The sequence below is a fragment of the Mustela nigripes genome, chromosome 14 (genome assembly GCF_022355385.1).
Source record: "Mustela nigripes isolate SB6536 chromosome 14, MUSNIG.SB6536, whole genome shotgun sequence".
Taxonomy (NCBI): domain Eukaryota; kingdom Metazoa; phylum Chordata; class Mammalia; order Carnivora; family Mustelidae; genus Mustela; species Mustela nigripes.
Genome location: NC_081570.1, coordinates 51000593 through 51023173, shown reverse-complemented (window position 1 = coordinate 51023173; position 22581 = coordinate 51000593). Strand labels below are relative to the sequence as shown.

General features: G+C 39.1%; 2 non-coding genes across 2 annotated transcripts; both read left to right on the top strand.

Moving 5' to 3' along the window:
* Positions 1 to 5493: 5493 nt before the first annotated feature.
* LOC132002415 (U4 spliceosomal RNA) lies at positions 5494 to 5634 on the top strand. The gene has a single exon (XR_009399887.1). It is a non-coding gene; the product is annotated as a U4 spliceosomal RNA (small nuclear RNA).
* A 4781-nt stretch (positions 5635 to 10415) lies between these two features.
* LOC132002420 (U4 spliceosomal RNA) lies at positions 10416 to 10554 on the top strand. Its single transcript, XR_009399889.1, has one exon. It is a non-coding gene; the product is annotated as a U4 spliceosomal RNA (small nuclear RNA).
* The last annotated feature ends 12027 nt before the right edge of the window (positions 10555 to 22581 follow it).

Below are 22581 nucleotides of genomic sequence, written 5' to 3'. Positions count from 1 at the left end.
AGAAAGAAATAGAGAAGTCCAACAATATTATTTGAGTAGCTCAGCTTAGCTCTCTCTCTGGAATTCCTAATTACAAAAGTCAATAGATTCCATTTTCTGCTTAGGCCATCTGATATTGGGGTTCTGTCATTTGCAACTGAAAGACCCTGACTAATAATACCATATGTTTAAAGAAAGCAATAATCATTAATTTCTTCTTCCAGCACTTTCCACAATGTTATAATTTATTTATTTACACATCTATCTTTCTAATTAGACTGTAAATTCCTTATAGGATCACATTTTATTCATTCATCTCTAGCATCTATAGCAGTGCATACATAAAGGAGATAGTGAATAAATATTTATTGAATTAATGAGTAACAAAACACCAAAATGATAGACAATGCACAAGCATAGACATGGATGAGTTCACAGAGCTCATTAAGAAAAGTGTAGTCAATGTTTATTTGAGGGGCATTTTGCTGGCTCAGAAGAATGTACAAGTCCTGGGGTGCCTGGGTGGCTCCATCATTAAGTGTCTGCCTGCGGCTCAGGTCATGGTCCTGGGGACCTGGGATCAGGCCTCACATCGGACTCCCTGCTCAGTGGAAAGCCTGCTTCTCCCTCTATCACTCCCCCTGCTATTTTCTCTCTGTGTGTCAAATAAATAAAATCTTTTTTAAAAAGAAGAAGAAGAACGTGCAACTCTTGATCTCAGGGTTGTGAGTTCAAGCCCCTTGCTGGGTGTAGAGATTACTGAGAAAAAGAAATAAGCTTGGTTTGACACCTGGGTGGCTCAATCAATTGAGTGTCTGACTCTTGATCTCAGCTAAGTGCTTGACCTCACAGTTGTGAGTTTAAGCCCCACATTGGACTCTGCACTGGGTGTGGAGCCTACTCATAAATAAATAAACAAACAAACAAGAAAACTTTTAAAAAGTTTACTGGAAAGGCACAATATTTGGCCTCTCTGATTTCACATTTCTTCTCTCAACTCAGTCTAAATTGGAATTTAGCCCCAAAACTCAGATTCTTTAATATCAGGTAGCTTTAGGTTGATGTTTAAATTAGGTTTGGTCAAATACTCATTTCTTCTTAAAATACACTTTCTTGCCTTCTCTCTGCTCCACATTCATTCTCGGTCTATGGATTTGTTCACCATGTATTTGGTCCCAGGCCCTGCACTAGACTCTGGGAATATACCAATGATAGAATGATAGTATGATAGAAAACCCTCCATCTAGGAAGTGTATATTCTTTAAAAGGAAGGCAAAAATTTTTTTTTTAAGATTTTATTTATTTATTTGACAGAAAGAAATCACAAGTAGATGGAGAGGCAGGCAGAGAGAGAGAAAGAGAGGGAAGCAGGCTCCCTGCTGAGCAGAGAGCCCGACGCAGGACTCGATCCCAGGACCCTGAGATCATGACCTGAGCCGAAGGCAGCGGCTTAACCCACTGAGCCACCCAGGCGCCCCAAGGAAGGCAAATTTTAAACAATTACAAATGTATTTGTATTACATAAGGTAGTAACAGGAGTGTTTAACAGGGGAGGATAACCAAAATTGTGAAATTAGGGAAAGTGTCTCTAAGAAAATGACATTCTTTTTTTTTTTTAATGACTTTTCTACAGAGATTCAAAGGAAAAATGTGTTAGCTCCCAGAGGCCCCAACAAATATTTCACTGAGTCTCATTGGCCTAAGGTAATCAGTATGATCAGAGGAAATAGATGAATTCACTAATTCAGTAAGTGAATCAATAATTTTATTAATTCAATAGAAATTCACTAAATAGTTAAGCTCACAAGAATCCACTTCTGGAACTGAAGGTGAAATTAATCTCTCCAAAATTATATGGTTCAGAGCAAGAGAGAAGAATTTTTCCCAAAAGGAGATTTTTGGGTGTAGCTACAGAGAAGTGGAAATGGCTGCTGGGCAGTAAGCACAAGCATCCCATCATAGGCAGCAAGACATGATTCAGAAAGCCCGCTAGAAGACCTTTGCAGTAATCCAAGCGATAGATGACTTAAATAAGAAGAGGCCAAAGAGGGTTGAGAGAATGAATAGGACTTGATAATTAATTGGCTGAGAGAATAATAAGCTGAGAGACTATTCAAAGATGACTCCAAGATTAAAGTTTTTTCTTGCCCAACTTTGACACAGTTAGCCTAGAAGTCTTAAGAATTTCCTGGGTGGGTACATGAATGAGGAAAGATTTCCCTACCTTGTCATAAAGTTCTTTTTGGATGTTTTATAAACTACTCTTTAAAAAAAAAAAAAGATTTTTATTTATTTTTTTATTTGACAGAGAGAGAGAGACAGTGAGAAAGGGAACAGAAGCCGGGGGAGTGGGAAAGGGAGAAGGAGGCTTTCCCCCAAACAAGGGGCCCGATGCGGGGCTCAATGCGGACTCAATCCCAGGTCCATGGGATCATGACCTGAGCTGAAGCCAGACAATTTAATGACCGAGCCACCCAGGTGTCCCTCTAACTACCTTTGTAAATGTTTCCCTTTAGAAACCCTTTAGAGTTCTCTGTTGTTCTTCTGGACCCTCATATGCTTTTCTGTAGTGTATTGCTTTTCTGAACCATATTCACTAATCAAATGTTAAGTGTCCTACTAACTTAGATTCTCTATGCACTATACTAGACAAGCATCTGACTCTTTAACGCTACCCATTGGCAAATGTGTTGAAGTTGGACTTTTTTTTTAAGACTTTATTTATTTATTTGTCTGAGAGAGAGAGAGAGAGAGAGAGCACAAACAGGGGGAACGTCAGGCAGAGGGAGAAGCAGGCTCCCTACTGAACAAGGAGCCTGATGCAGGACTCAATCTCAGGACCCTGGGATCATGACCTGAGCCAAAGAGAGATGCTTAACTGACTGAGACACATTGGCATCCCAGATATTATTTTAAAGTAGTTTTTTGTAAATATCAAAAAATAGTATACCCACTGGGGCACCTGGGTGATTCAGTCAGTTAAGTGTCTGACTCTTGATTTTTGGCACAGATCATGATCTCAATCAGAGTTGTGGGATCAAACCCTGTGTCTGACTCATTGTTCAGCACAGAGTCGGCTTGAGATTCTCTCTCTTTCTCTCTCCTTCTTCCCCTCTCCCTACTCACACTCTCTATCTCTCTCTAAAACAAAACAAAACAAAAAATAATATACCCAGGATTGTAGACACAAATTGTGATGGCTGTTCACCTGCTCATTCCCCTGTGACTCTGTTTTGTAAGGGATTCCAGATCCCTGGTCACCAATGTAAGGCACATGCTCTAGACTGGGTCAGTTTAAGTTCCTTACTTCCCTAGCCAGAGTGATTTATCCAAGGGATGGGTTTATTATTCCTTCCTAGAGAGTTTTCATAATGAAGCTGAGAAAAAGAGGTTTACCTTTTTCTAAAACAACTAAGCTTGAAAGAATACAATTTCAAGTCTCTTTGCCTGTTAATCTTCATGAATTAGACATCTAAAGGAAAAATTAACACCAATGTGCAAAAAGATAGAGACATAAAGATAAGGAAAGAGAGAAAGAAATAGAGATGGAGAGACAGAGATCTTAAAATCAGAGAGAATTTATATCCCTGGGCACTGCTCTCCATGGAGGCAGCTCAAATTCTGACCTTTCTGTAGCTTTGTCATGTGTTCTACTAGGGATCCCAAGTGCTGGCACATGACAGGAGCTCTAAAAATGTTGAGATAGAGACTTTCCTTTGGACAAATATGAAGTGACCCGGACCACATTCACACTTCCTTACAAAACAATTTTTTAAAAAAGACAAAATATAAGAAAAAAATGGTTTTTAGACACTGGACATCAGGCAATAAAAGACGGTATGATTTCAGGGCAGCTGGCTGGCTCAGTTGGTAGAGCACACAACTCTTGATCTTGGATTATGAGTTCAAGCCCCATGTTGGGGGTAGAGATTGCTCTAAAAAAAGTGGGGGGGGGATGCCTGGATTGCTCATTCAGTTGGGCATCCGACTTTTGATTTCCATTCAGGTCGTGGTCTCAGAGTTGTGAGATTGAGCCATGTCAGGCTCCATGCTCAACGAGGAGTCTGCTTCTCCCTCTACTCTCTCCCTCTTCTTTATCTCTCTCCAGAATAAATAAATAAATCTTAAAAAAAAAAAAACCAGTATGATTTCTAAAGGGAGGAAATAAACAAAGTGAGCCTTATGAACATCTCTACTTATTGTCTGGAGAGAGTTCCATACTGCACTGCGAAGAGGGGGAAGCCAGGTGGAGCCTCATGGTCTCTCTGAGTTGAGAAGATAGAGTTGGGGCCATGAGAGGACAAGGCGGCTAGAGTTTTCAGGGCAGCATACCAAAGAAGAGATCATTGCACAGAGTGTACTCTGAAGATCTAGAGAGGTCTACCTCTATTGCTTAGCTGAGTATTGATCAGAGTATGGATATAAGGAACTAAGGTGGAAATAAACAAAAATCTTTATAGTTTTCTTTAAGCCTATGTGTTCCAACTTGGGAAATAGATGATAAATATATCCTTATAGTTTCCAATGAACAAAACTTCTAAAGGTTTTTAAACAATTATTGGATGAATGTGAATCAATCAGTTCTTCCCTGTTCCTTAAGCTAGTTGTGGCCAGATTTCTGTTGCTTACAACCAAAGAATATTAACCAGTATACCTTATAATTTTACTTCCCAGAGTTTATCTTTAAGAACTAACAAAGGAGTCCGAAGATTTTGGTTATAAGAATGACGTTCAGGGGCGCCTGGGTGGCTCAGTGGGTTAAGCCACTGCCTTCGGCTCAGGTCATGGTCCCGGGGTCCTGGGATCAAGTCCCGCATGGGGCTCTCTGCTCAGCGGGGGGCCTGCTTCCCTTCATCTCTCTCTGCCTGCCTCTCTGCCTGCTTGTGATCTCTCTCTGTCAAATAATTAAATAAAATCTTTAAGAAAAAAAAAAAAAGAATGACTTTCATTTAAAAAAAAAGAAAGAAAATGTCTATCATTTTAATGTCTATAAATTATAGAAATGAGGAGTGCCTGGGTGAGTCAGTCGGTTAAGCAGCCAACTCTTGATTTTGGTCATGATCTTAGGGCTATGAGATCAAGCCCCATGTTGGTGGGGGTCTTCACTCAGCAGGGACTTTGCTCAAGATTCTCTTTCCTCTCTCTCCCCCTTTGCTCCTACCCCTGCTCACTCTTTCTCTTAAATAAACAAATAAAATATTTTTAAAATATAAATAAATAAATTTCAAAAATGAGTAACAAGACAAAGATTGTGCAAATTTTGGTAAAATAGTCTAATGAAATACTACATAGTAACTAACGTGACATTTTAGTTTCTTGTCTGACATAGAAATATGCTTATGATATTGATGAATCTTAAAAGGTAAGTTATAAACCAGTATGTATAGCTTTTTATTGTACATATGTATATATACACATATAAAGTGTGGAAAGATTCATCTTAAAATGTTAGTAATTCTTATCTTTGGTTGGTAGAGTTCAGGTAGTTTTTATTCTCTTTCTTTTTTTTAAAGTAGCTTTGCGCAGTGGCAGTATCGTAGCCAATGAGGTTTATCCGAGGCGCGATTATTGTTAATTGAAAACTTTTTTTTTAAAGTATATGTACAGGGGCGCCAGGGTAGCTCAGTGTCCAACTCTTGATTTCGGCTCAGGTCATGATCTAAAGGTCATGGGATTGAACCCATTGGGCTCCATGCTCAGTGCAGAGTCTGCTTGAGGTTCTCTTTCTCCCTACTCCTTTCCCCTCCCCTGGCTCACACTCTCTAAAATAAAATCAATATATCTTTTTTTAAAAGTCCCTGTATATTCTGATTATTCTACAACAAATTTGTTTCAACTATTTGTTTTTAATGCCTTAAATGTCTCCTTAATTGACTCCAGAGTTTCTGGGTTTTATTTAAAGTTTACCTCTGGGTTCCAGTTTATTTGCAAAGCAGAGGAGATTGACACACTTTTAACCAGTTAAATAATTAAGTCCTATCCTGCTCAGATTACAAATTCCTCCTCTTTCTCCAACTCCCTTTCCAGAGCTCTAATAATTGCATTTGTGCAATGTAACAGCTATACAAATGTACATATACTGCAGGCACAATAAAAGTTGTTAAGTAGGGCGCCTGGGTGGCTCAGTGGGTTAAGCCGCTGCCTTCGGCTCAGGTCATGATCTCAGGGTCCTGGGATCGAGTCCCGCATCGGGCTTTCTGCTCAGCAGGGAGCCTGCTTCCCTCTCTCTCTCTCTCTCTGCCTGCTTCTCCATCTACTTGTGATTTCTCTCTGTCAAATAAATAAATAAAATCTTTAAAAAAAAAAAAAAAAAAAAGTTGTTAAGTAGATGGTTATTCTCTCAGTAATAACCTAGGAGAGAGATGTTGTATAGCCAAAGGTATATATGTTTAATAAAATGGGGCCAGAGAGATTTTAAACTTCTACCAAAACACATTGAAAGAGCTCAGTTATTAAAGCTTACAAATGTTTCCCAGTGCCTGGCTGATCTAATGCTTTGGCAAATATTGAAAGTGACCTATGTCCCCAGGGAGAAACATTTTATGCCTAATAATTTGATGTCCCAGATTTTCCAGAAAAGACCTGATTTTTTCCTTTCTTTTGTTTTCCACAACAAAGGTCATTCCTTTACTGGATTTTAAATTTTATGTCTCTGCAAGATTTTTCCTATAAGTGAATTCATGCATTTAAATTAAAAAAATATTTTGCTAGTTTACAAATCCCAATTATTAATTTTTTAAAAATTACCAAAGCATCAGAGTTCGAACAATTGAATCGAACAATTACCTCTGGCAGGGTAATGTGGTATTGATGACCCCAGCAGGATTGAGGAGAGATATGAATATTGTGGATATTAAAAATCTAATTTGAGGGGCGCCTGGGTGGCTCAGTTTGTTGTGTGACTATCTTGGGCTCAGGTCATGATCCAAGACTGCCAGGATCGAGTCCGGCATCAGGCTCCCAGCTCCTTTGGGAGTCTGCTTCTCCCTCTGACATTCTCCTCTCCCATATTCTCTCTCCCTCATTCTCTCTCAAATAAATAAATAAAATCTTTTTTTTTTTTTTAATCTAATTTGGTGTTCATATGTTGGCAACCACAAGAAACTACCACCTGAATTCCCAGGCAACCTGCACCATAACTATTTCTGCCCTGAATTCTAATGCCAGATGTAAAACTAACTAGCTGTATAAAAGAGGTTCAATCAGTATTTTGTTGCTTGCATATCCTTATCTCTCAAGTAGGATTTAAAAAAATGAACTATCAGCCCTGTTGGGTTGTTTTGAGGATTAAATTAAATACTCAAAGCAAATATTGATCTGAAAAACATTGTTTTTACGAAGGAGTCCTTTGTTAAAATCTTACTATGGAAGTTAAGAAATAAAACACAGAGAAGTCAAATTGCCCTGGTTGAAGATGATATGAAGGGCAGAAGCCCATCATACAAATTTAAAATGTTACTGTTGCTCTTTCTCATGTTTATTAGGGAAATAAATACAAGAACAAGTTTAAAAAAAAAAAAAAGAATAGGAATCACTAACAATTCCACTGCATAGAGAATTATGGGTAGACTATATTTTTCCAAACCCTAAAGATTATCTTCAAACAAACTTGAGCAAGTGACTGGTTGAAGAGAGTGAAGTCTTTCCCATGGTTCCATGGGGCTGGCCTCAGTGAGATTCTAGGCCAAGGAATCTCTCAGTGAGATTCCTTCTAAGGAAGGCAGATTTCATCAAGTCCAGGAGGCAATGAAACACATGGCCAGAAAGAGGAGACAAAGGCCAGAAGCTGCTAGAGAAGGAATCTGAATAAAGAGCCAGACTGAAGGAAACCTAGAGAGCCCGGATAATAGTTACAAACACGACTAGAGTTCTTTTAACGTGTTTTTCATTGGCTAGCAGCTATAACTTCTTAGTTCAGTCAGACTAGTGTGCAGAGTCAGTGGTACCAATGGAATTAAACTTAAGAATGTGGCCATTTGTTAAACTTACAAAACTGTCACTGAATTTTTAGTTAAAAAGATTGCTATAGGGGCACCTGGGTAGCTCAGTCTGTTGAGCATGGAACTCTTGTTTTCTGCTCAGGTCATGATCTCAGGGTCATGAGATTGAGCACCAGGTTGGGCTCTGTGCTGAGCCTGGAGCCTGCTTAAGATTCTCTCTCTTCCTCTCTCCCTTTCTTCTCCCCCAAAATGTTCATGTGCACTCTCTCTATATATTAAAAAAAGAAAAGAAAAGAAACCCACCATGTTAATTTGAATGTACTTTGAATTATAAGGGCAAAAGAAAGACACAGCAAGAGACGAACACAAGCAGAGGGAATGAGAGAGGGAGAAGCAGGCTTCCTGCTGAGTAGGGAGCTGAGGTGACTCGGGGCTCCATCCTAGGACCCTGGGGTCATGACCTGAGCCGAAGACAGACACCTAATGACTGAGCCACCCAGGTGCCTCTGTACATTTTTTTTTCCATGTAATTGGGATAGTTTTCAAAATTCTGCAAATAAATGGTAATTGTAAATTAAGGCATTAAGAATTTATTGGAAAAAAAAAGAAAAAGGAATTTATTGATAAATAATGTATATATCCCCATTCCAAGAAATACAACAAGTGAATAAGGTTAAAATAAATTCTTTAAAGTTAAAAAAAGAAAAGAATATGATTAGGGTGAAAATTTCCAAATACCCCTACATTCTCAAACTTTCTTATGACTCCAGGGCAGGAGAAGGAATATAACTTGAAAGAAAGAAATATGGTAATGCTCAAATAAATTAAGGTTTTCCCATACTAGTTAATTATAAACATTACTATTATTTGATCTTGTTTCCCTTTTTTACCAACTCTATAAAGAGATATTCAAATATTAAAGCTATATATGATTCTGATTATCAGGTTAAAACATTTGTCTAGAAACTTTCAACTTATGCATGTAAAGGTTCAAAACCTTTCAGAAATATTTTTTTTTTTAAAGATTTTATTTATTTATTTGACAGACAGAAATCACAAGGAGGCAGAGAGGCAAGCAGAGAGAGAGGAGGAAGCAGGCTCCCCGCTGAGCAGAGAGCCCGATGTGGGGCTCGATCCCAGGACCCTGAGATCATGACCTGAGCTGAAGGCAGAGGCTTCAACCCACTGAGCCACCAAGGCGCCCCCCTTTCAGAAATATTTGATGATTATTCCACATCTTTCATTACCCTCCTGCACATCTTTAACCATTCTTTCCTACAGAAGTCCCTGATATATGCAGATTGGGCTAAATGTTCAATCTGTGCTCCAAGCCCCTCTATGTATACTTCCATCATTTCTACTTACCACCTGTGTTGAAATTATCTATTTATAATCTGTCTCTTTGGCTGAACTGTAAGCTTGTATGGAAATCCTCCATAAGCCCCAGAGGGCATTGAGTACCCTTATTATAAGGGTCCACAATTCCCCCTTGTTTTTCTTCTTTTTTTTAAAGAAATACTAGTACCTCATAAATGTTTCATAATTTTTTAAGATTTATTTTAAAGTGGAGCGGGGCAGAGGAAGAAGGAAAGTCTTTATTTATTTTTAAGATTTTATGTATTTATCTGTCAGAGGGAGAGAGAAAGAAAATGACAGACAGAGGGAGAAGCAGGCCCTCTACTAAGGAAGGAGCCTGATTTGTGACTTGATCCCAGGACTCTGAGATCAGGACCTGACCTAAAGGGTATAAGGCAGATACCCAATCACTGAGCCACCCAGGAACCATATGGTTGAGAGAGTCTTTTTTTTTTTTTTTTTTTTTAATATTTATTTATTTGACAGAGAGAGGGATCACAAGTAGGCAGAGAGGCAGGCAGAGAGAGGGGGTAAAGCTCTCCACCGAGCGGGGAGCCCGATATGGGGCCCAATCCCAGGACCCTGAGATCATGACCTGAGCCGAAGGCAGAGGCTTAACCCACCTGGTTGAGAGAGCCTTTTTTTTTTTTTTAAAGATTTATTTATTTATTTGACAGACAGAGATCACAAGTAGGCAGAGAGGCAGGCAGAGAGAGAGGAGGAAGCCGGCTTCCTGCTGAGCAGAGAGCCCGATGTGGGGCTCGATCCCAGGACCCTGGGATCATGACCTGAGCTGAAAGTAGAGGCTTTAACCCACTGAGCCACCCAGGCGCCCCTGGTTGAGAGAGTCTTAAGCCAACTTCATGCTGAGTGCAGAGCCCAATGCGGGGATTGATCTCATGACCCTAAGATCACAACCTGAGCCAAAACCAAGAGTCAGCCACTTAACCGACTGCACCACCCAGGCAACCCCCTCTGGGTTTTCTTTGTAACACTGAAGGGTGTGATTATTTTTGTAACGGTTGTGGTAATTATCACTCTCCAGGACACTATACCATTATGGTTGAAGCTTTCCCTCACACACCACTATCACTTTCCTCACTGCATTCTCTCTATTTTCAAAATAGAATTCTATTTTCAAGCTTTGTGCAGTGGCAGTATCATAGCCAATGAGGTTTATCTGAGGCGCGATTATTGCTAATTGAAAAAGATTATTTGAAAAAAACAAAAAGAAGACAATTAGGTGCCTCTTACTTCTTTATTTACAACAATAATTTATCAGGGCACCTAGATGGCTCAGTCAGTTAAGCGTCCGTCTGCCTTTGGCTCACTCAAGTCATGATCCCAGGGTCCTGGGATGGAGCCTGGCAACAGGCTCCCTGCTCAGCAGGGAGTCTGCTTCTCCTTCTGCTCCTCCCCCTATTTATGCTCTCTTTCTCTCTCAAATAAATAAATAAATAATAAAAAATAAAATAAAAACTAAAACAATAGCTTATTTTTGTACAGAGCTTTAAAAATCAAATACTATTATAATACAATGAAGTAAAGCACTACATTGTTTCTCCTCCACTACTCTCAATTCCCACTTTTAAAACATTTTTTCCATTATGTTAGCTGAATATTTTTCTGGTACTTGTTTTCATCTTCTTAAATAACATCCATGATTGTATTTCCTTTCTTCTACAATTTTTTCTTTTGGAATTAATAATTATCTTTACTGTTTGCTCAGTTTTCTATGTTCCTATAACTAACTCATCCTCAAAAATTCCTCCAGAATTATAAATTTCCTCTCATAATTTTCAAATACATCAGGTTTTTTTTTTAATTTATTTATCTCGTGGCAACATCCCTTGTGAAGCCTTCTGCTCTCCAGTCCCAACAGGAATAGATTTTTCCCTACCAGTATTCAAATATGGCTCTGAGATCTCCAGCCCTGTGCTGAGGATTCTTTCTCCTTCCTATGTTGGATCTCCTATTTTCTAGGTGTCATATCTTTCTTCCTTATTTTGCTCTCTTGTTTTGTGGAACACATTCTGCAGTATACATGTTAGATACAATCTTTAAAAACGTGGACATCTACAAATGTCTTTATTCTATCCTCACTCTTGAATGAAAGTTTGGTTGAGTATAGAATGGTAGGTTGAAACTATTTTCCTTGGAATTCTGAAGACATTGATTAGTTGTCTTCTGTTTGCTGGAAAGAGACAATTCCTTTCTAATTCTAGCTCTGTTTGTGGCCTCCCTTTTCGCTCTTTGAAAATGGTTAGGAACTTTTTTTTGTCTCTTGTAAATAAAAATTCATATGAGATGCCTTGGTGTGGGTCTTTCTAAATCTATTGTGCTTAGCATTTAATGAGTGCTCCTACTCTGGAAACTCATGTCTTTCAATTGTGGGAATTGCTCTTAATTACTACTTTGATCATCTCCCCTCTGTTTTCTCTATCCTTCCTTTCTGAAACTTTTATTATTTAGATGTTGAATTGTCTTTAATTTTCTTCTCTTTTCTATTTCCCATTCTTTTTTATTTTTTGATTCTACTTTCTCAGAGATTTCCTTCAATTTTATCTTCAAATTCTCGAGCCTTTGGGATTCCACAGCCATGAATCAGTTTGTTGTTATTAACTTTACCTCTGCAAGTTCAGATTTTAACTTTCTTTAGATTGGAATATTCATTCTCACTTGTTCATCTACTTGTTCATCACTTGTTCATCTACTTCCATGCTTCAAATTTTGTTATATTTTCTCCTTTCCCACTCTCTTCTCTCTTCTTGTTTATGTCTTCATAAGGATTTCAAGAGAAACCTGTGGTGAACACATGTGTTCATTCTATCATGAATAATAAGAACCTTTTTTCTTGTTCACTAAAATAGCCATGCTTCTTCTTAAGGCAACAGTTCTGAGTTACAAGGAAAAGATCAAGTACAAGAAAGTATAGAAAAGAAAAAAACCCCACAGATACGAATATTTCAAGATATTACCTTATAACATTTCCAAGAGTGCTGGAGCTAGCTTATACTAGCTCAAAAGAATAATGGTTTTTTTTTTAAAATGCTGTGAACCAGTTGTTAAATACCATTTAAAAAAAAAAAAGATTTTATTTATTTATTTGAGAGAGAGAGAGTGAGAAAACATGAAAGGGGAGGAAGGTCAGAGCAGGGAGCCTGAGTGAGACGTGATCCTGGGACTCCAGAATCATGACCCAAGCCAAAGGCAATAGCTTAACCACTGAACCACCCAGGTACCCCTTAAATACCATTATTAAAAATTAAATTAAAGGAGTGTCTGTGAGGCTCAATGGGTAAAACGTCTGGTTTTGGCTTGGGTCATGACCTCAGGGTTCTGGGATCAAGCCCCATGTTGGATTCCCTGCTCAGTGGCGAGTCTCCTTCTCCCTCTTCCTCCTCCTGTTTGTGCTCTCTCCCTCTCAAATAAACAAATAAAGTCCTTTTTTAAATTTTTAAAAAATAAAAATAAATAAATTTATAATTCTTATTGTATCTTATAACTTACAATGAAATGAATTATATCAAAAATAGATCATAAATTAACTTATTTTAGTGAATTTTACTATTATTTATGTTTTTGAAGTTATTTACATTTATCTTTTTTATATGGTGGAAATAATATATAATCTCTTTCCAACCGCATATTTAGGAAAATCATATTAGAAGCGAAAGTGGCAATACTGGCAGTATTTTTATCACAGAAATAAGAAAATGCTACAATAAGGGTTAATACTGTGCTTTTCCTTCTCTCTAGGCTTAAGAAAGTGATAAAGAGGGGTGCCAGGGTGGCTTAGTTGGTTAACTGTCCAAATCTTGGTTTAAACTCAGGTCATGGTCTCAAGGTTCTAAGATTGAAATCAGCATTAGGCTCTGCACTGGGCATGGAGCCTGCTTAGGATTCTCTCTCTCTCTCTCTCCCTCTCATGCTCTCTCTTTCTAATATATATATATATATGAATAAAATGATAAAGAAGTATATTAATAGTATAAACAAATTAAAATGGGGCACCTGGGTGGCTCAGTTGGTTAAGTGTGTGCCTTTGGTCCTGGAATTGAACCCCAAGTCGGGCTCTCTGCTCACTGGGGAGTCTACTCCTCTCTCTTCCTCTGCACCTTCCCAGGCTTTGTGCTCTGCTCACTCTCGCTCACTCTTTCTCTCAAATAAATAAATAAATAAAATCTTTTTTAAAAATAAAAATTAAAATTAAAAGTGTGTTTTGTCTGTAGGAGTTAGGTTGTCAATAGCACAAAAAAATGAGTATATATTCTTTCAGTATTTGAAAACGATTATCTCATTCAAGAAGAAATCACTCAGTCATTGACAAACAAGTGACATTCTTCTCCTTTGTTCCACTTCACCTTAATCTTTAACTTAAAATATTGACCAACATTCAGGAGTAACCACACTCATTTGTCAATTACAGCCATAGGTCTGCCATGGATTCAAAAGTTCTGCAAAAATCAACAAAATCATTTAGTGAGAACTGACTGGCTGTAATGACTTCACAATAAAGTGTATATTATTATCTACAAATCCTGGCTACACATTCTTTATCTTAATAAAATTTAATACATGCACACTTTTAAAATTTATTTTGTAGTGAGCTAGTTCTTTTTTTTTTTTTTAAAGATTTTATTTATTTATTTGACAGGCAGAGATCACAAGTAGGCAGAGAGGCAGGCAGAGAGGCAGGCAGAGAGAGAGGAAGAAGCAGGCTCCCTGCTGAGCAGAGAGCCCAATGTGGGGCTCAATCCCAGGACCCTGGGATCATGACCTGAGCCAAAGGCAGCGGCTTTAACCCCCTGAGCCACCTAGGCGCCCCAGTAGTGAGCTAGTTCTTAAACATGTATTAATACATTACTGTCTATAACTTTCTCTATATTATAAATTCCTTCAATGCAGTAACTCTTTTTGTTTGATTCCTCAGGCCTTACAAGGATTCTATTATGTATTAGGTACTCCATAAACATTTATTGAATGAGTGGAGGAAAGCTCAAGATTCTTGCCTTATTCATTTTTATATCCAAGAACTAGCACAGTGCCTGACACAGCTCAAGTCCTGAAAAAAAAGAAAAAAAAAGTTGTTGACCTGAACTGAACTTGAGCCATACTCCCCTAATTCTGAAAACAATCCCATGGCAATCAAACATACCAAGAAAAGAGTGAGATGGTTTATTTTTTCAGGCACAAGGCTTGTTTTCATAGTTGCTTTGTAAGTTAAGTCACTAGCTGCAGTAAGTCCAGGATGAAAGCCAGATATCCTGATTCCTGAAACAGTGCCCTATTCATTAGTTCCCCTGTTTCTCAGGGGCACCAGTATTTTCTGACACTAATGTTGGGCAGGAGAGCTGGTTACTGGCTTTGTGGCTACAAGATTTTTACTTAAGATAAGTGACAATAAACAGAGTCACAAGGAATCAGATAAAGATGTCTACCATTTAATAGAGTACACACTATGCTCACTATAAAACTCTGCTTTAAACTCAGTAGCTGGTTTCTCTCAAAAAAACTGTTAAGGTAGGAACTCTCCTTAAATTACAGATGAAGACATTGAGTTTCAGAGAGGTTTGTGGACTTGCCTAAAGCTCAGAGCCGCTTAGCAGGGATACTGGTTTCAAACAGTTTCATCTTTTTTTTTTTCTTTTTTTAAGACTAATTTATTTTAGAGAGAGGAGGGGAGGGGCAGAGGGAGAGTCTTAAGCAGAGCACAGAGCCCAAAATGGGGTTCAATCTCATGACCCTGAGATCACTACCTGAGCCAAGACCAAGAGTCTGACGTTTAACCGACTGAGCCATCCAGACAAATCCCTGTACATTTTAATTGGACAATGTGTGTTTTTTTTAAGGTTTTATTTATTTATTTGACAGAGAGAAATCACAAGTAGATGGAGAGGCAGGCAGAGAGAGAGAGAGGGAAGCAGGCTCCCTGCTGAGCAGAGAGCCCGATGCAGGACTCGATCCCAGGACCCTGAGATCATGACCTGAGCCGAAGGCAGTGGCTTAACCCACTGAGCCACCCAGGCGCCCCCTGGACAATGTTTCTCAACCATCAACTGTTTGTACACCATTGCTCATGTACCACTTTCAGGATTCACATGACAATTGTGTTATCATTTATTTCATATTTTTCTTGGAGCTTTTTTTGTTTAGCCTAATCTGAAATAATAATATCCATGAAATGATAGGTTAATACATTGTCATACTTTCTTAATACATATTAAGGGAACAATTTTTATAATAAAATATTTGCCAGCTTACCAGCTACAATGACCTTGGGTACTGTCAGAGACAGATACTTCCCTGAGGCAAACATTGCTTTTTACAATGCTGCAGATTTAACTTGTTCTGCAGTAGGAGCAAGGGTGATGGTCATATTTTTTTTTTTTGTTTGCTTTCTGTTTCCATCTTGAAATAAAAAGAAATAAATCAATCTGTTTTACTGGAAGGGGGGAGGCTGACTCATACTTCCTTGAGCAATTTCCCATTGCACAAAACAAGCTTTACAAAAGCTTATTCCAGGGTCACTGAAACCTTCCAGGCAACTGAATTGGAATGAAACTTGGCTAAGATTACTAAATATCACCAGTGTTAGACAATTGAAGGGTTTTGTAGCAAAAACAGAATTCAAGAAAAATAAAAGCAAATTGTTGGAAAGCACCTACAGTGACAGTCACACAGAATTCAAAAATCTAAGAAAAGCTTCTTGGCATTTTGCTGCCCCAGCTGGAGTTGATAGAATTGTTTCTATTCTTTCCTCTAAGTAAGTTGGAGGAGGAAGTTGTTGGATTGTCTTTCTTTGCTTTTGAGTGGGAGGACTGACTAATACAGCATTATCAGAGATAATGGCAGAAGGAAAAAGGAGGGAAATATTTGAACTGCTGAAAAACTAAATTCATATCTTTGTGGAAGAACCCAGATTTGGCGAAGTAGACAATTTGTAATGCTGTCCAATGCATTTCAGAGAAAAAAAAAATTAAAGGAGCATCAGAAATTAGAACAGCCAAGACCACAGTGATAAATAGTACAGTTTTTTTTTAAATTTGTGAAATATAAATGTCTACTTTTGGTTCAGTTTTAATCTATCCCTTTTATAGTGCCAGCAAGTCCCTACACAATATGGTTTTTACCACAATATTCAGTCTTCTCCTTATCGCAAAATACTACACCAGAACAGAGGCCCAGGGTCACTGACATGAGGGTTTCACTTACTGCTGGACTTTAAGTAGACCAGAACTTACAAATCGTAATACTGTGTCCCTTTTATGTCTTTTTTTTTCTCCTTTTATTTCCTTTTTATTCTTAAAAAGAAAATCTCCTGTAGAATTTAGAGCTAAGAAGAGTGCTGTTTTGTTTTTGTTTTGTTTTGTTTTGTGAAAACAGAATCTTTCACGATAGTGAGAACTTCATGATGAAGTGTTTTCATCTTGCCCTGATGGTGTGGCTAGCAACCTAAATGACAAATTAAATAATTAATAATTAAATAATTATTAAATTATTATTACTAACTTTATTAAATTAAATAATTATTTACATTAAATTATTTAAATTTAATTTATTTAAATTGCTATAGAATCTTCACAAAAGATTGAGAATCTTCACAAAAGAATCTTCCTTGCTTCCTCGGGAAGAGTCTGAGGGTTGGAGAGGGGAGGGTAGCCAGGACTTTGTGTTCTATTTGGTAGAGTCTAGGCTTCCCTCACCTAGTTAAGAAAACATTGTTTTTGGAGACTTGCTGAGTTGGCCTAAAAGACGAGAACTTCCGGTATTAAGAGAGAAGGGACTGGAGCAGAGATGGATTATATCCAGAGTGGGCAGTTAGGCTGTGCTAGGTCCTCTAGCTGTGGGCCTCCTCATTCTGCTTTCTCACAGTGGCCTGGACGCAGCAGGAATGTTGTTGAGCGTGGCTTTCTGTATCTGGGGACTGAGCACTAAGCTGTAATCTTCCCTGTAGTGAAAATTCCAGCTGCCAAATTCGGCAGAGGGAGTAGATGCTATCTTCAGCAGAGGCAACCACCCTTGAATGGAGTGTAAGAAGGGACAATGTGTGTTTCAGCAGCAAATCAGTGGACTGAGAACTCTCTATAACTCTCTCCTCCACATCAGTTTTCGTAAGTTACATAAGCCTTAGGTTCTTTTATAATGAATGAGGTAGGGCCTTCTAAAAATAACTATGATTGAATTACCAACCCTGATAGATAAGAGCCCAAAGGATTTTATTTAATTGAGAAAAATAATGAAATGTGGTATTTCTTACACTGTAGTTTTATAAGTTATATATTGCTGTGTAACAATATTACCACAAACTGAGTAACTTAAAATATCAGTCACTTGTTAAAGGGCTAAAACATTATTCATATAGAGACGCCTGGGAGGCTCAGTCAGTTAAGTTGTCTGACTTTTGATTTCGGCTCGGGTCATGATTTCAGGGTCTTGAGATCAAGCCTCACTTGAGATTCTCTCTCTCCTTTTCCCCGTGCCCCTCCCTGTGCTCTCTACTCTCTCTCAATCTCTAAATAAAATCTTTTAAAAAATTACTCATTTATTAGGTCATAGCTTCTCTTGGTCATGAATCTGGGATGGCTTAGCTCAGTCCTCTGCTTCAGGGTCTCTCACAAGGCTGCCATCAGGTCTAATCAGGGTTGGGCTGGTCTCTCATCTAGGGTTTGACTGGGGAAGGATCTACTAAAGTTCGCATCATTGTTAGCAGCATTCAACACCTTGTCATCTATTGGACTGAGGGCCTCAGCCCCTGTACAGTTGAGGAGAAGCTGTCCTCAGTTCCTTGTTGCATGGGCCTTTCCATAGGTGACCTACTTCATCAAAGCCAGTAAGTCAGAGAGTCCATAGAGAAAATCCGCTAGCAAGATCAAAGTTACAGTCTTCTGTAATGCAATGACAGAGGTTACTAACATTGCATCACCTTTGACATATTCTATTGGTTAGAAGCAAGTCACAGGTCCTGCCTATACTCAAGGAGAAGGATTTACACAAAGGCATGAATACCAGGAAGTGAGGATAATTTGGGGCCATCTTTGTGTCTAAATGCAAATTATTGAACAATTTTATACCTGTCAACACTAAGATGTTCATAGAAAATTGTGTGATTTAAATACAGTAATTTAGGGGCACCTGGGTGGCTCAGTGGGTTAAGCCGCTGCCTTCAGCTCAGGTCATGATCTCAGGGTCCTGGGATCAAGCCCCGCATCAGACTCTCTGCTTAGCAGGGAGACTGCTTTCCCTTCTCTCTCTGCCTGCCTCTCTGCCTACTTGTGATCTCTCTCTCTCTGTAAAATAAATAAATAAAATATTTAAAAAAAAAATACAGTAGGGGCGCCTGGGTGGCTCAGTGGGTTAAGCCGCTGCCTTTGGCTAAGGTCATGATCTCAGAGTCCTGGGATCGAGTCCCGCATCGGGCTCTCTGCTCAGCGGAGAGCCTGCTTCCCTCTCTCTCTCTCTGCCTGCCTCTCCATCTACTTGTGATTTCTCTCTGTCAAATAAATAAATAAAAATCTTAAAAAAAAATACAGTAACTTATGTTTACCCCAATGGTTGCCATGTTAGTATTCTTCTTTTTCTTAGCCTTTATTTTCTTTTATTTATAGTGTAGTACTTTCCTATATGTGCCTTTTTAAAACCTTTCTCAAATATTTTGTGGAAAAGGGTCTTTATAAATAAACATACTTAACACGCTAATATAGACTATATGCTCATATACCCGTGAATATTCATACATTGAAACCTAATCCCAAATGTGATAGTATTTGAAGTTTTTTGGAGGTGTTAGGTCATGAGGGCAGAGCCTTCAGGACTGGGATTAGTGCCCTTATAAAGGACTCCAGAGATTTCCTTGCCTCTTCTGCATGTGAAAATTCAGAGAGAAGACGGCCATCTATGAACCTGAAAGTAGCTCTCAGACACTGAATCTACCAATACCTTGACCCTTGGACTTCCTAGCCTCAAGAACTTTGATAAATAAGTATTTATTATTTGAGCTACACATTCTATGATATTTTTGTTATAGCAGCCCAAATGGAATAGGACACATACTTAATACAGAAGTAACCACTTTATTAAAAGGGGAAGCTCAGTCCTAAAATATGTAATATGCAATATTTACTAAAATGAGGAAAAATCTGCATAAAATAAATATGAAAAACTTATCAGCTTTATTCATAGTAAGAGAAAAGTATATTAAAACTCACTGATAGGAGCGCCTGGTTAGCTCAGTGGTTTAATCCACTGCCTTTGGCTCAGGTCATGATCTCAGGGTCCTGGGATCGAGCCCCACATTGGGCTCTCTGCTCAGCAGGGAGCCTGCTTCCCCCTTTCTCTCTGCCTGACTCTCTGCCTGCTTGTGATCTCTCTCTCTGTCAAATAAATAAATAAAATCTTTAAAAAAAAAATAAAAAAAAAATAATAAAACTCACTGATAGGGTGCCTGGGTGACTCAGTCGTTAAGTGTCCGCCTTCAGCTCAGGTCATGATCCTGGGGTCCTGGGATCGAGCCTGGCATCAGGCTCCCTGCTCTGTGGGGAGCCTGCTTTTCCCTCTCCCACTCTCCTCTGCTTGTGTTCCCTCTCTTGCTCTGTCTCTCTCTGTCAAATAAATAAATAAAATCTTAAAAAAAAAATAACAACAACAAAAAACCTCACTGATATCCCAATTTTTGTAGGTTGGTGAGGCTTGTGGGAGAAATGGATAAGAAACAAACTTAAGTTACAATGTTAAATGTTGATAGATGCTAGATAGAAAATTAAAGTAGGACAAAGAATTAGAGCAACAGTGTTGCTGTTTTCTATAGATTGGTCAAGATGGCCTATCTGAGAAGAAGACATTTGGGCAGAAACTGTAATGAAGTGAAGAAGTGGACCTTCTGGGATCTACAGAAAAAGCAACTGTGAGAACTCAGAAATGGGAACAGGTTTGCAAAGTTTGAGGAACTGGAAGAAAGCCAGAGTGGCTGAGGCACAGTGAGCAAGGAGAAGAATGATGGGAAACAAAGTTGGAGAGAGAGTCAAGGGTCAGATTAGGGAGTGTTCTGTAGACCATGATAAAAAAACTATTTCATTCTGTGAACTGAGGCCATTTGGGGGTTGAGAGCAGGAAAGTGATACTGTAAGGCTGAAGTTTTTTAAAAGAATTACTGTGATTGCTAAGAAGAGCGGTCGGTGGGGAGGAACCAGACAACAATGGAAACAGAAACCAGTGAAGAGATTTGGTTCCTATTACACATGTGAAACAGAACTCTTGATTCCCAAATCCATTCTCCACTCTTAACAGACCATTCCCCATTCTTTCCCATCTCAGCAATGGCACTACGATCCTCCAAGTTGATCACTTCTTTTTCCATATCTCTTATACCTACTTTGATCAGTAAGTTCCTCTGACCTTATCTGAAGAATGCCAATATCCATCCTCTCTTTCCATGTCCACCATCACTCTTAGTCCCAGGTATTTTCATCTCATATCTGGACAGGCATATCCTCTTTGCCTTTGCTTAACAATCTTTACAATCCGTTCTTCACCTGCAGCCAGAATGACCTTTGGAAAATATAAATCAGATCAGGACACTTGTAAGCTTGAAACCTTAAGGGTTTCATTTAGACTTAGAATAACATTGACACTTGGAGCACCTGGATGACTTAGTCAGTTAAGCGTCTGACTCTTGATTTCATCTCAGGTCATGATCTCAGTTCTGTGGGATTGAGGCCCACCTTGGACTCCTTGCTCAGCATGGAGTCTGCTTGAGATTGTCTCTCTCCTTCTGCCCCTCCCCCTGTGCTATAAAGAAAGAAATAAACAAAGAAAGAAAGAAAGAGGAGGAAGAGAGAAAGGAAGGACAGAAGGAAGGAGGGAGGGAGAGAAAGAAGGAAGGAAGAAAAAAGGAAAAGGAAGGAAGGAAAGAAGGAAGGAAACTTGGGGGGTGGGGAGAATAACATCAACACTCTCTATCAGTCTTTTCATAATCTGGTTTAAGAATACATCTACAATTTATTTCATGCATGTGGTAGGCAGAATTTTGGCCCCCATGATCTCCATCCCTCGTATTATTCCTGTGATTGTGTTATGTTACATGGCAAAGGGGAGATTACTTGAGTTTGCGCAAGTAGAGGCAGAAGCAGAAGTCAGAGAACTTCAATACAGGAGAAAGATGTGGCTCGCCTTTGCTGGCTTTGAAGAGGGAGGAAGAGGCCTTGGAGTGCAGGAAGCCTCTAGAAGATGAGAGTACCTCAGAAACAGCCACCGAGGTGATGGGGACCCCAGTCCTACAACCACCAGGAACTGAACTCTACCAATAACCTGAATGGATCTGTAAGTGAAAGGGTCTGTAAGTGAATTCTCTTCTGGTGCCTTCATGTAAGAGTCCTGTGTGTCTGGGGCACCTGGCTGGTTCAGTCAGTAGAGCGTGTGACCCTTGATCTCAGGTAATGAGTTCAAGCCCCACGTGGGGCTTAGAGCATACTTTTAAAAAATTAAAAATAAAATAAAAAAATAAGAGTACTGTCTGGCCAACAACTTGCCTTCAGCTTTGTGAGAGACTCTAAGTGAAAAATGCAGCTGAGCCCACCCAGGCTTCTGACCCACAGAACTGTGAGCTAATAAATGGGCATTGAGTTTGTTGCAATTTGTTGCACCACAGTAGAAAACCAATAGAATTCAACTTTTTTTCTTGCTCACTGTCATGCCACACAGGCCACATTTCTCTTCTTCAAATATGCTAAGCTACTTCTGCTGTAGGATCTTTACATTTAGATTTCCCTCCTCCTGCTCACACTTCGGGTGACAGCTTAATCACCACAATCTCAGTAAGTCTTTCACTGACTATCTTAAGCACCACCCTCCGCATTTATTGTCCTTTATCACTATCTTCATAGTACTAGTAGGTAGCTCTTAGTATGCAATTCCTGTGGGACACACACAGTTCTAAGCACTTCACATGGATGCATTCATTTATTTAATTCATTCATTCATTTAATCTCCCCAGTGTAGAAGCCTCTTTTAGGCAAACAGACTTTAAGCAATGGAATGTAGAAAGGGCCCACAGCGACCATCTGGCCGAATACAAACAGGCCCATCTGGTGACCCATCTCAAAATATCCATAGGCCCTAACTGACCAATGGGCTACTTAGAACTAGGCACAGTTTCCAAAAAAGGGAAAATTCCACAAGTCACCATACTCCTTATCTTTTCTCTTTTAGAAGCAGCCCCCACCCACTGCCTCCTGAAAGACAGCCTCTCCTCCGCTGTCCTGCCCACCACTCCCTTGTGTGTTCAATAAACTTTAATGTCCTTTGTTCT